The sequence below is a fragment of the Quercus lobata genome, chromosome 3 (assembly GCF_001633185.2).
Source record: "Quercus lobata isolate SW786 chromosome 3, ValleyOak3.0 Primary Assembly, whole genome shotgun sequence".
Classification (NCBI taxonomy): domain Eukaryota; kingdom Viridiplantae; phylum Streptophyta; class Magnoliopsida; order Fagales; family Fagaceae; genus Quercus; species Quercus lobata.
In genome coordinates this window covers 24,157,425-24,169,484 of record NC_044906.1, presented here as the reverse complement: position 1 = coordinate 24,169,484, position 12,060 = coordinate 24,157,425, and positions in this window count along the sequence as shown.

Genomic DNA, 12,060 nt, shown 5'->3' with positions numbered 1-12,060 from the left:
AACAATGGATAACTTTAATTTGAACGACTGTAAAACATAAACAAGAGACTTTTTTTTTTTTTTTTTTTATATAAGTACATAAACAAGAGACTTGATCTTAATATATTTTCAATCCGAGGAGGTCTTCCTTCTGTGACTTAATCACAATTGGATACAAAGATAATTTCAATTGTTTAGTCTATTCTTTTTTTTCTCCTCCTTCATGAAGAGTTCTTCACATTATATATCCTCATTTGGACCATCTTTATCCTACACCTGTTGATCATCCGAGCCCTTATTTGAGTATCTGTCCCATCAGACACCTTTTCTGGTTCTCTGTGAGTTGTGGTAACCAAGGTAGCACTGTTTAGAAGTCTTCTCCACATAAATGCAACAAAAAAAGTAGCCGCAGTGCATTTAATGCGGTGGTGGCAGCTTTCCTTTAGATATTTTTAGGTTTCCTTCATTCTCGTATGTTCATGAGGCATGTCCTTATCACTGGAGTTTCTTGAAAGATCACTCTAATTTGCTAGAGTACATACTTTGAACTATATTTATCAAATCCGAGAAGGCATGTCCTTATCACTGGAGTTTCTTGAAAGATCACTCTAATTGCTAGAGTACATACTTTGAACCATATTTATCAAATCCGAGAAGGAGCACCTTCTCGGACAACCTTTCATTTTCTCCCTACTTATGGGACTTTAACTAGGAACATCTAATAATTATTTGCTCCTCCTCGGATCTATCTATGTTCTCGGATAAAGCCCAAGGCCCAATATACGATCTTGGACCCTTACCCCTATAGTAACAATTTGTTCAAATGTAGAATTAAGGAATTTATTTGTGGTGAGAGCAGTCCTCCCCTACAGAGTTTGATCCGTAGATTATTTAGAACTTCGGAAGATGGTCAAGGTAGCTTGCTTCCAAGCCACTGCACTAGATGCGTGTGTAGTCGTAAAGTAAACCAGAGGTTCGCCTCCCCTTGGAGGAGCCCTTCCGAAACAGTAGAAAAGTGTGGTGAGGTGGGATTGAGATGTTGGGGGTGGGATCATATGTAAGTTGAAGCATACGGAGGTTGTGTGAAGAGCGATGGCTAGAGGAGGTGTATATTTATATATACCTTAAATTTGATTATTATATTGTGATTAGGTTTTGTTGTGTATGTTAATATTTAATGATTCTATTTATTTGAGAAAAAAATATATGAAAGCAACTTAAAATTGGGAAAGAAATAACCAAAATAATTCGGAAAATTGCAGTAATTTTCTATAAAGTTTCTGTGATTACACTCACCCACTCTATATTTTGGAATATGAGTACGAAGTATGACACACACCTCCCATAAAATGCAAATTATTTACATTGACCTCCCTTAGATGATCGAAATAAGACCTTAACAAAGGAAAAAAAAAAAAAAAAAAATTCTTGAAAACAAATCTCAAATTTGCTATTTGAGGAGGTATGGACGATAGTTTAAGTAGAGGGTAAAATAGGAAATTCATTTAAAAAAAAGTCTTTTTCAGTCATCCAAAGAAGTTTACTGTAAATAATTTTTTATTTTAGAGGAGGTACGTGTCTTATTCTAAATTAAAGGAGAGATGAGTGTAAACATGGAAAATCTTATGAAGAATGATGCTAAGTTATCCTAAAATATTCCTAAGAAAAAAAAAGAAAAAGAGAATTCCAAAATTTTTCCAAATCAATTGATTGGACTATGAGAAACAGCGTGGAAATCATGTCCTATCAATTTCAAATTGTTATTTGTAGCCCCAATTGGGTACCAAATCCCAACCATTTACTTTGTAATTTAGGGTGACAACGGTTTGGACACTCTGAACTCTGAAGTCTGAAACCTTGGTGGTTTCCACTTTAGGATTGGCCAAATCTATTGTTCGGTACATGTGGAAAAGAAGAAAAATGGAATCAATTCACTTGGCTTTGAAAGTTTCTCTAAAGATGGATTGGAAAGCAGTACAGTACATTCAGTTCAGCTCATTATCACTGTTTGTTTGCTTTTAAGATGAGATATGCATGAAGGGGATTGTTTCTTTTTCTTTTTTTTTTTTAGTCAAATAGCAAAGTATTAAATAATGTCAGAGGCAGATAGGGATGAAAATTCGGAGAAAAAGCAGGGAATCTACTTTGCAAAATCTTTTGTAAGCCTTTACCAACAAGGAATTGCTACATATTTGTAATCTTGCTAAAGAGCTTTAGACCAACACTGGAATTCATTTTTTAGCATCAAAGTTTTTTAATGCCTTGTTCTAACTTATAATAGAAATAGTGTTTTGTTCAAATCCCCCCTCCCATAGTAATTATGGATTTATCATGAAAAAGAGAAAGAGAGCGAGTTAATAATAATCATAATCATTCAAATTGAATGTCTTTATTAAAAATTCTAAGCAATATCGTTAAATTACAAAACTCTTGGAAAAAATTTTATAATTTTTTTTGATAAATATAATATAATTTCAATTTATGGTGTTCGCTCCATGATGATTGATCTTTATTATTAAGTCAAGATGCTAATGAATTTTTGGTGTAGACGGGATTCAAATCCGAGTTCTCTTATTCGATGACACAAGACTTTTCATGGCAAAACTTGCCAAACGGACCATCTAGCTTGATTACTTGATCGAGTAATTAACCACTGCCATTTCCGTGCATTTTGGTGGAAAAGAAGGCTAGTGCTTAGCTCTTACGACAAGAAAATTAGGCTGAAATTTTTCCTAATGAATCTTACAGTAATGTCACAGTTCAATGCTATTGCTTGTGGGGCTTGTAGTCCTCTTAGTTGGCATTGCTTGTGGGGCTAATGGTTCTAACTTTGGTCGGTTTGACGAGTTTTCAGTTTTGGACTCTGGATATATACATGTGCATACAAATTGGTCGGTACCATTGGTATTTCACTTTTTGCTCCATGTGCTTCACTAGAAAACCTCTATTCTTGGGTATGAAGCAGATCATTTCGTCCAAGAAATAAAGCAAGACTCTGCATATATTATCAACTGCCTGTCAAAACCAAAATTTCTCAAGTGGTCTTTCGTTTTTAAATATATTTTTTTATTTATTTTTTTTATAACCTCGTTTTTAAATATATATATGTATAACCCCATAAAATCCAAATCCAAGTCCGCTATTTTTTATCAACTGGCTGTTAAACTATACTTCTCAAAAAAATATATATACACTTCACGACTTCTCTGTCATCTCTGAATTTGTCAAACAAAAAATAATAATTAAAAAAAAAAAAAAATCTAACCCTATGAAATCCAAATCCGCTATAGCTTGCACCCCAAAATTTTTAGACACTTGACAGGCTTTTGCCTTTTTCCCTGGATTTGACCGGGTTTTGAAGTGGTGGCGTTTTATAGGTTTAATGTAAACCGTAAAGTAAACCATTTCCGAAGGCACTAGGAAAGAGCCTAAAGTGGACCTTAAATCTTAAACATATTTTTCTATCTCTATATTCAAATGCTGGACCTTAGCATTAATTGCTTGAACAATAATTCTAGTGACATTGACCTTTTAACAATTTTTTCTTTGTTTAAATTCACAATTGCTGAGTAAATTTGTTGCAGAACTTAATTACCATAATTTTGAGAAAATTAGAAAAAAAAAGTTTATATCCTTAGCATTATTCCTTCGTTTTCCCCTAATGTGAAGCAATGAAAGTGTGGTTTCCTAAAAAGGGTGACCTAATTGAGCATGAAGCCAAACAAGAGCCAATTGTTGCCTTCCTTTTTTTTTTTTTTGGAAGAATACTTTTCATGTTTATAAATTCATGGCTAAATTATATTTGTTTGTTGCAGTAGCAATGTAGCATAGCCCTCTCTCAATCCTTTGAAATCTATGCTAATATTATTCCATGTGAATTGAATGAAACATTTTGACTCTCACCAAACAGGAGGTCAAGATTCCAAGTCTTGATAAAGACACTGAATGGGAATTAACTCTAGGCCAAGGAGTAGAACCCCAACCTACAGGGTGGATTGGAAGATAATGGAATGTTTGGTAATGTTGTTTGAACAACAGTTTTCGTTGTTTAAACAACACAACACATATTTTCATAATATTTTTTTACCTACATGTATTTCCACATACAACACTTAAACAACGTTACTAGAAATCTTTTATCAAACAAGCTTTTTTGAAATTTACATTTATGGTGTATGATCTTTCTAGGTGTGAAAGCGTAACTTTAAGATAGTTCATCATCAATTCACATTTTGGTTCTGCCTCCTCCTATAAAGATCATATACAATTCATAGTGTTCAGCCAAAAAAACAAAAAAAACAAAAAACAAAAAACCAAAATTAATCAAGGTGAGCCGCCCATACACACCATAGGACATACATATATAATAAAGGAAATGTGCTACTTGTGTTTCACACAACAAAATAAAAAAGTCCCATACATTACGAAAGCTGATTATGTTGGTTAATCATAAGTCATTACAAAAATAAAGTAGAATAAGTTGTCCTTTAGCCAAGAGAAGCAGAAAAAGAATAGGTGGTACACGTCATATTATCTTAATTTTTTATGGATAAAATATATGCATAGTTGGAAAAACATATCCTGTAATGACCCTAATAACATTCTGTTTAACTTTAAGATAGTTCATCATCGATTCACATTTTGGTTCTGTCTCCTCCTATAAAGATCATATACAATTCATAGTGTTCAGCCAAAAAAAATTAATCAAGGTGAGCGGCCCATACACACCATAGGACATACATATATAATAAAGGAAAGGTGCTACTTGTGTTTCACACAACAAAATAAAAAAGTCCCATACATTACGAAAGCTGATTATATTGGTTAATCATTAGTCATTTCAAAAAATAATGTAGAATAAGTTGTCCTTTAGCCAAGAGAAGCAGAAAAAGAATAGGTGGTACACGTCATATTATCTTAATTTTTTATGGATAAAATATATGCATAGTTGGAAAAACATATCCCGTAATGATCATAGTAACATTCTGTTTTGAATGAAAGATTTTTTGAGGTTTAATCTATAGAGTGGAGGCTTGGGTTAAGCTCGAAGAAAATTTTTTGATCCGTTTCTTAGTCCATTGTGAATCCTCTGCATGAGATATAAATACCGTTGTTTTTTATTAGAATTTTGGTGCGTTGTTTTGAGAAAGAAAAATTATATTGCCGCACCTTGTATTTTTTATTGAAAATAGTAAAATTATTGTAATCTTGTGAACGTAGATAAATTGCCGAATCACGTAAATATTGTCATATGTGATTTTTTTTTTTTTTGTGTGCATATTTTCTCTATTTTTGCCTCTCATAAATCTGGGAAATCTTGTAAATTCCTTACACATGCCTATCACACCTATCGCATGAGAGGTGCCTTACATATTCCTATTATACTATATATAGGCATATATCCTTTTATATAATTTTTTTCTATAATTTGTTGCTTGAGGATAAAATAATTTTAATCTTAAACGTTTTTGTTGAAAATAAAAAAAAAAAAATGACAACTACTTAAACTAGGGGAATCTAGGTAACTAATTTAATTTTTCCAACTATCTAGTTAGTAGTTAAGGTTTCAAAACTATATTTTTTATTAGCATCTCGAGTCTTTGAGACTCGATTTTGGCTTATAAATCGAGTCTCAAAGACTCGATTTTTATGGTTTAATCACATTTGATGTGGCATTTTTTTGCCATGTGGTAACCACCTGGAAATCGAGCCTCTAAGGCTCGATTTATAAACCAAAAAAATTTAAAAAAAAATTTGAAGTATCATGTACTAGCCAAAATACCCAAAAACAAATTTCAGAAATCCCAGACACAACAATCCCAAACTTAGAGACTTAGATCAGAGGGAGAGAGAGCTCACCTCACTGGCACGCGGCCTGGGCTCGCGCGAAGGCCTGGGTCACGCGCGGCCTGGGCTGGCGCGACGGCCTGGGCTCCGCCTGGCCTGGGTCGCGGCCTGGGCTGGCGCGACTGCCTGGGTCGCGCACAGCCTGGGCTCGAGCGCGAGCCTGGGTCGCGTAATGGCCTGGGCTCGTGCGAGGCCTGGGCTCCCGCGCCGGCCTAGGCTCGAGTGATGGCCTGGGTCGCGCGCGGCTTGGGCTCGCGCGCCGACCTGGGTCGCGCGTGGCCTGGGCTCGCGCGGCCTAGGTTCTGGTGATTTTTTTTATCCGATCTCACTCCGATCTCCATCTTCTCCGATGTTCTAGTGGTTTTTTTCTCCGATCTTGATCTTCTCTCTCTTTTCTGTTTCTGGGTTTTTTTCTTTTCTCTAGTTGTCCTCTAATGTTCTAGTCTGATTTGTTCTTATTTATAAGGGTTATAAATCGAGTCTTAGAGACTTGATTTCCATGTAATCGCCACGTGGAAAAATATGCCACATCGGACATAATTAGAGCATAGAAATCGAGTCTTTGATGCTCGATTTATAGGCCAAAATCGAGTCTTTTAGACTCGAGATGCTAATAAATAATATAGTTTGTGAACTGAAACTACTAACTAGATAGTTGGGAAATTATGGCTAATTTCCCATTTCCTCCCTTAAACTACAATATTCTTGTATAATTGGATTTAGCTTATAAGAAATAAATAAATAAAATTAAAACGAAATGTAATAGTAAATATTAGTTCCTAGTGGACAAAATAGTAGATAACCTAACTTACAAGTTACAAAAGCACCGACATCTCTCTCTGTCCCTATTCTTTTTTTTTTTTTGGTGAAACTCTGTCCCTATTCTTGTCATGACTTGTGCATACCCAAGTCATCATGCTAACTAAGTGGGTCATTATTTCATGCACCGATGTCTCTCTCTCTACCACTTGCTTGTGTGAGGATTAGGTATAGAACTATAGAAGTATTTCCTCTAGAGTGGAGGGCTTAACTAGTGGGAAAAGAATATTAATTAGTTGCATAGGTATTTCAAGATAAGCATAATAATATATTAAACTGAATACTAGGATTGGAGGGTTTTTTCATTTTTTTTTTTGTGGGTTGTGCATGCAGATTTTATGTCTTGTAAAATAATAAAAAAAGAGTTTTCATCGATTATTTTAATTATTTTTGTGGAGGGGTGAGCTCCTTTAGAAGGCTGCTTTGGGTTTAGGTGTGACCCTCACAGTTTTGTCCCACATCAGGAAACTACGCCTCCCACCTTCACCTTTTTGACCCACAAATATTTAACCAAATCTGTACAAAAAAGCACTTGCCAACTAGAGTATGCATCTATCACCATTGACCCACAAACATTTAACCAAAAAGGACCGTGAGGGTGTGTTTGGATACTGCTTATTGCTGAACACTCCAAACCCCTTCATGTGCTGACTTTGGTTTTTCCAGCATTGTCAGTTTAGAACCTTACTCTGCTCCAACTGTAATTTCAAGCACGGAAGATAGCTATCATCTATGGGATCATTAACAGCACAAACCTAGATGCTGTCGCATATTATTTATATGTTTTGAATGCTGAACTGAACTCAATGTCAATCTATTATATGCGGGATTTAAGAAAAGTTTCGGAACAACGTGATGCTTGATTTGCTTTATGTCCACCCTGCTCATCCTCTGGCTTCACATATAATCTGGTATTATGGAATATATTCTCAGTTGCCTCCAGATGAAAGATTTGTTTGGGTAATTCAAGCAAATGCTAGGTTAGTCGATCTCATTGTAAATCAGTTATCTAGTTTGAAAAATAATGATAATTTTTTTTTCATGCACATACATTGGTAGATAATATTAGTAAGCACATACACATAATCAGCTATATATTTTCCATGTTGTAATTGTCAAAAGTTGTAGTAACACATTTAAGTCAATTAAGGATGAATAAAGGGTTCACTTACATCACTGTGACATTAACATATAATTACCCAAAAATAAGCATCATAATCACTCATCAACATCTTTGATTTGAGTCATGACTGCATCTTACAATTCACCACGGCTAATATAACTGCACAACAAAAAGAAAAACAAAATGAGAAAATTAATTCCAAAGTAAAAATGAAATTTTAAACTCACAAAAAGAGAAAGAAATTTCATAAAAAAGAAAACGCACTTGTTAGGGAGTGTATTTGCATCTGGAAAATAAATTCTCGGAAACCTAGTTTTACCACCGCAGCTATCAAGTTGTTCTCTACAATGTTTAGGAATTCCAATGGTGTCGAAGCAAATGTGAACCTCTAATAGTTGAGGTGCACCTTGTCTAAAGTTACATTTCAACTGCACATTTTGTTGAAATTCGGCATTGAATTTATGGTATAAAACATCCCTTAGGTATCCATTGCAACCACTGCGATCACCTATATAGAAAGAAACCAAAATTGCCATTAGTAATTCAGGAAAACCTAACCACAGAAAATCCAAACCCCAAACCTTTCAAGATAAAACCAAAAAGAAAGAACTTTTAGCCATAAAGAAAATAAAATCAAACAAAACAAGGAGAGATTTAAAAATGTAAATTACAAGTGAACTTAAGCATATACACAGGCCCCTAGCTCTTCCTTTAGCATCAATTGTTACCATGTTAGAGAACTTAAGTGAATTCATAGCACCACTGACAATTTGACATACAACAATTCAAACAAACACCCAAATCACCACAGGATTCTAACACATTATACATCCAAATTTTCCCAAAACCTAACCCATAATTCCAACCCACATCATTCCAAACCAAATTCTTAAGATCCAAATATCTTTAAAGGTAGACACATTTTATTTTTATTTTTATTTTTATGGAAATTGAAAGGAATTGCTCATTTAAGGAATTTCAGACATAGCTGGAAGATTAGCACCACATGTTACCTTCAGTTTAATAAACTCCTGTGTGCACACATATAAATAGACACGAATTCCCAGTATTCAACTACTATGTTTAATATACTTCTCAAAAAAAAAAAAAAACTACTGTGTTTAATACCATAGAGAAAAGTTTTTATATAACAAAATGTTCTTAGTCACGCATAGTTTTTGTTCCCATTTCGATCTGTGCCATATCCACAAAGACTTATTAATATTATATTATTATATTCACTTTCTGTCTCGTTGAGTGATTAGTTCCATTAAGTTAAGAGAAAACGAAATGGCCTATGATAGAATCAACCACTACACCAAAATAAGTCTATTATATCAAGCGTTAATACAGCAAAATTAGTATAGTGGTATTAGACATAATATCACATCTAAAAATTAAAATTCGTTGCAGTAGTAACTTAAAAATAGTAAATTATTACATTAATAATAATTAGTCGTAATAATTTATAATTTTCAGTTGCAATAGAGATTTTAATACTAAATTGAATTTAGAAAATTTTTTACAATAACTTAAATTGAAGAAATCAATTTTTTTTAATAACTTAAATTGAAGAAACCATTGTAATAACTTGATACCAATTATATATTTTGCGATATATTATAATAGATCGAAATTTTAAAGAGATGGCTTATTGCAACAAATTTAACATTGTAATAACTAAAATATCAATTATTTTACAATCTATTGCAATGACAAACATGAAGCTGCAATGAATATATTATTACAATGATCTAATTCTAATTATTTTACAATCTATTGTAAGAAAAAATATGAAAAATTTAACTATTACAATAAATATACTGTTACAATAATTTGAACCCAAATTATTTTTGTAAATTCTTTACAATCTATTGTAATAAAATTCATGAAATAATAGCCTATTGCTATAAGATATTCGAAATAATAAATTGTTTATTGCAATTGCAAATATATTATTACATCAAAATTTTCATTAAAATATTTAAGGTTTATTGCAACAAAATTTTTTTGTAGCACAAACTTATTACCTCAAATTTTATTGCAACACTTGGCATAAATTATTGCAATGACTTCGATGTTATTGCAACGATTTTTTTTGTTGTAATAAACATTTTTTTTTTGTAGTGAACCTAACCAAACTGTTAATAAGTATCTAACGATTAACATAAACAACAACAATCCAGGAAAAAGTAATAAACAAAATACTAATATACGACAGAATTTCAATCACCTAATACTATATATCATACTAATTTGAACAAGATACTGCACGTGTGAAAGCACTTTCAATGATTTCAACAAATATATTATGATTACTAGGATAAAATCTAGGCTCATACATTAGATTTTTCAATTAAATTCAAATATAGTTGCATTGACTAATGAAATACAAAAAGTATTACATTTCCAATAACAATAAAATTCAATTTAGTTATGTGTTTACAATCATATACTGTAGACATTAGACTCCCATAATTGTTTATTAGCATTTATAGCCTGAAAATATGGCATTGGATTAAATTAATTTCCATTGCCATGTTTGGTTGGTGATAGCCGTATGTCATCCCAGAAAGAAAGTAATTAACAACCAACAGAACTTCAAAACTAAATTGCAAAACATAGTAAAATGTCATGTTTTCGAAAAATAAATTCATACTTAATACTAATTGAGCCGCAACTCCTAGAGATTGTTGGACTAGAGAAGCTAAATGCAGGGTAAATCGAAAATAATCCTCAACACTTTTTCTGCTGCAACTTCCATGCTTTTCCCATTGAGCTGTCCAAAACTCCTTGTCTCTAGTCTGGTCATTTCAAATGTAGTTCATTCTTTATAATATTGACCTACAAAAACAATATTATAATCAGTGAACACACAAAATTAATTTAGTTAATTAAAGTACTTAGTAATTAGTGAACACACAAAATTAATTTAGTTAATTAAAGTACTTAGTAATCAGTTCATTCTTAAATCAGTGAGCACATAAAATTAATCTAGTTAATTAAAGTATCAATGAACGAATAATTAATTTAGTTACTTAAAGTACTTAGTTCCTATAAAAAAAAAAATTAAAGTACTTAGTAACTATAAATATACCTTGCTATTAGTTAATGCTTCAGTTGTACGAGAATAATTTAGTATTTCTCCATATGCATTGTGCAGCCAAAGCCCATGGATTGTGAATGAACTTAGAAAATAACGATTGAACTTCTTGGAGCACGATTGTTCGGCATTGCACAGAGAGATCGGCCAATGCATGGCAAGAGTGAAATAGGTGGGAGACTCTCTCTCATCATCCATACCCTTTGAAACTGAGAATGCGAGTGAGAGGAAGAAGATAGTAACCAGAACATATTTCATTTTGGCTGAGTATTTTCTCTGCAATGTTTGAAAATGTCAAGGCATAATATATATACGAGACTCTGTTTGGCTGAGATGCATTACACACACTCAGCGATTCTTCTAATCGTGCATTATATGTCTATGAGTTACATTTCCCCCCCCCCCCCCAAATTTATGCCATATTTCCCTTAAAATTAACCTTTGTTTGATGAAGGTTAATTTTGGGAAAGCCCCAGCATATAGGTGCTCAAAGAAAATGCTAACATGCTAAAGGCTGGACCTAATTCACTGGTGATGTGAGACCACACATTTTCGAAGATTGTTTTTTCCTATTTAGTATATACAATAATTTACTCCCACAAGTCCATGCCTTTGAGAATTACAAGTTTACAACTGTATATTATTTCACAATTCCAAAAATCTCAGAATTTATACATCAAGAGAGAGAGACTGAGTGACAATGATCGAACTAAATGTTAATGATTAAGCATTTGTAATATAAACAAGATTATTTATATGTAAACTTGAAACAAAGCCATACAAACCACTTATTCCTAATAGTATGACTATAGTCACTATACCCTTCTTTTTTCTTTTGTTACAAGTCTAAACCATCATTTCATCAACATCATCAAATGAGAATCAATTTGAAGCACAATGCAAATGAAAGATCTACCAATAAATGCTCCTAAACAATTATAGCAACATGCATTTGTGGGAGAGAGAGAGAGAGAGAGAGATTGACAGACAGACAAACAAGGTATTATGGCAAGGATATGTTAACTAATACCAAGTACCTGCTATTTTCAAGCATACATTCAACTTCATCCATCAACTGAAGATTTTTAAATAAGCTTTTAAAATTCATATGATTATCAATAGCATCTTTTCCTTCAATATAGACATAAAATTTCAACTGAAAAAACTCCTAGAAAATTGACACCATACT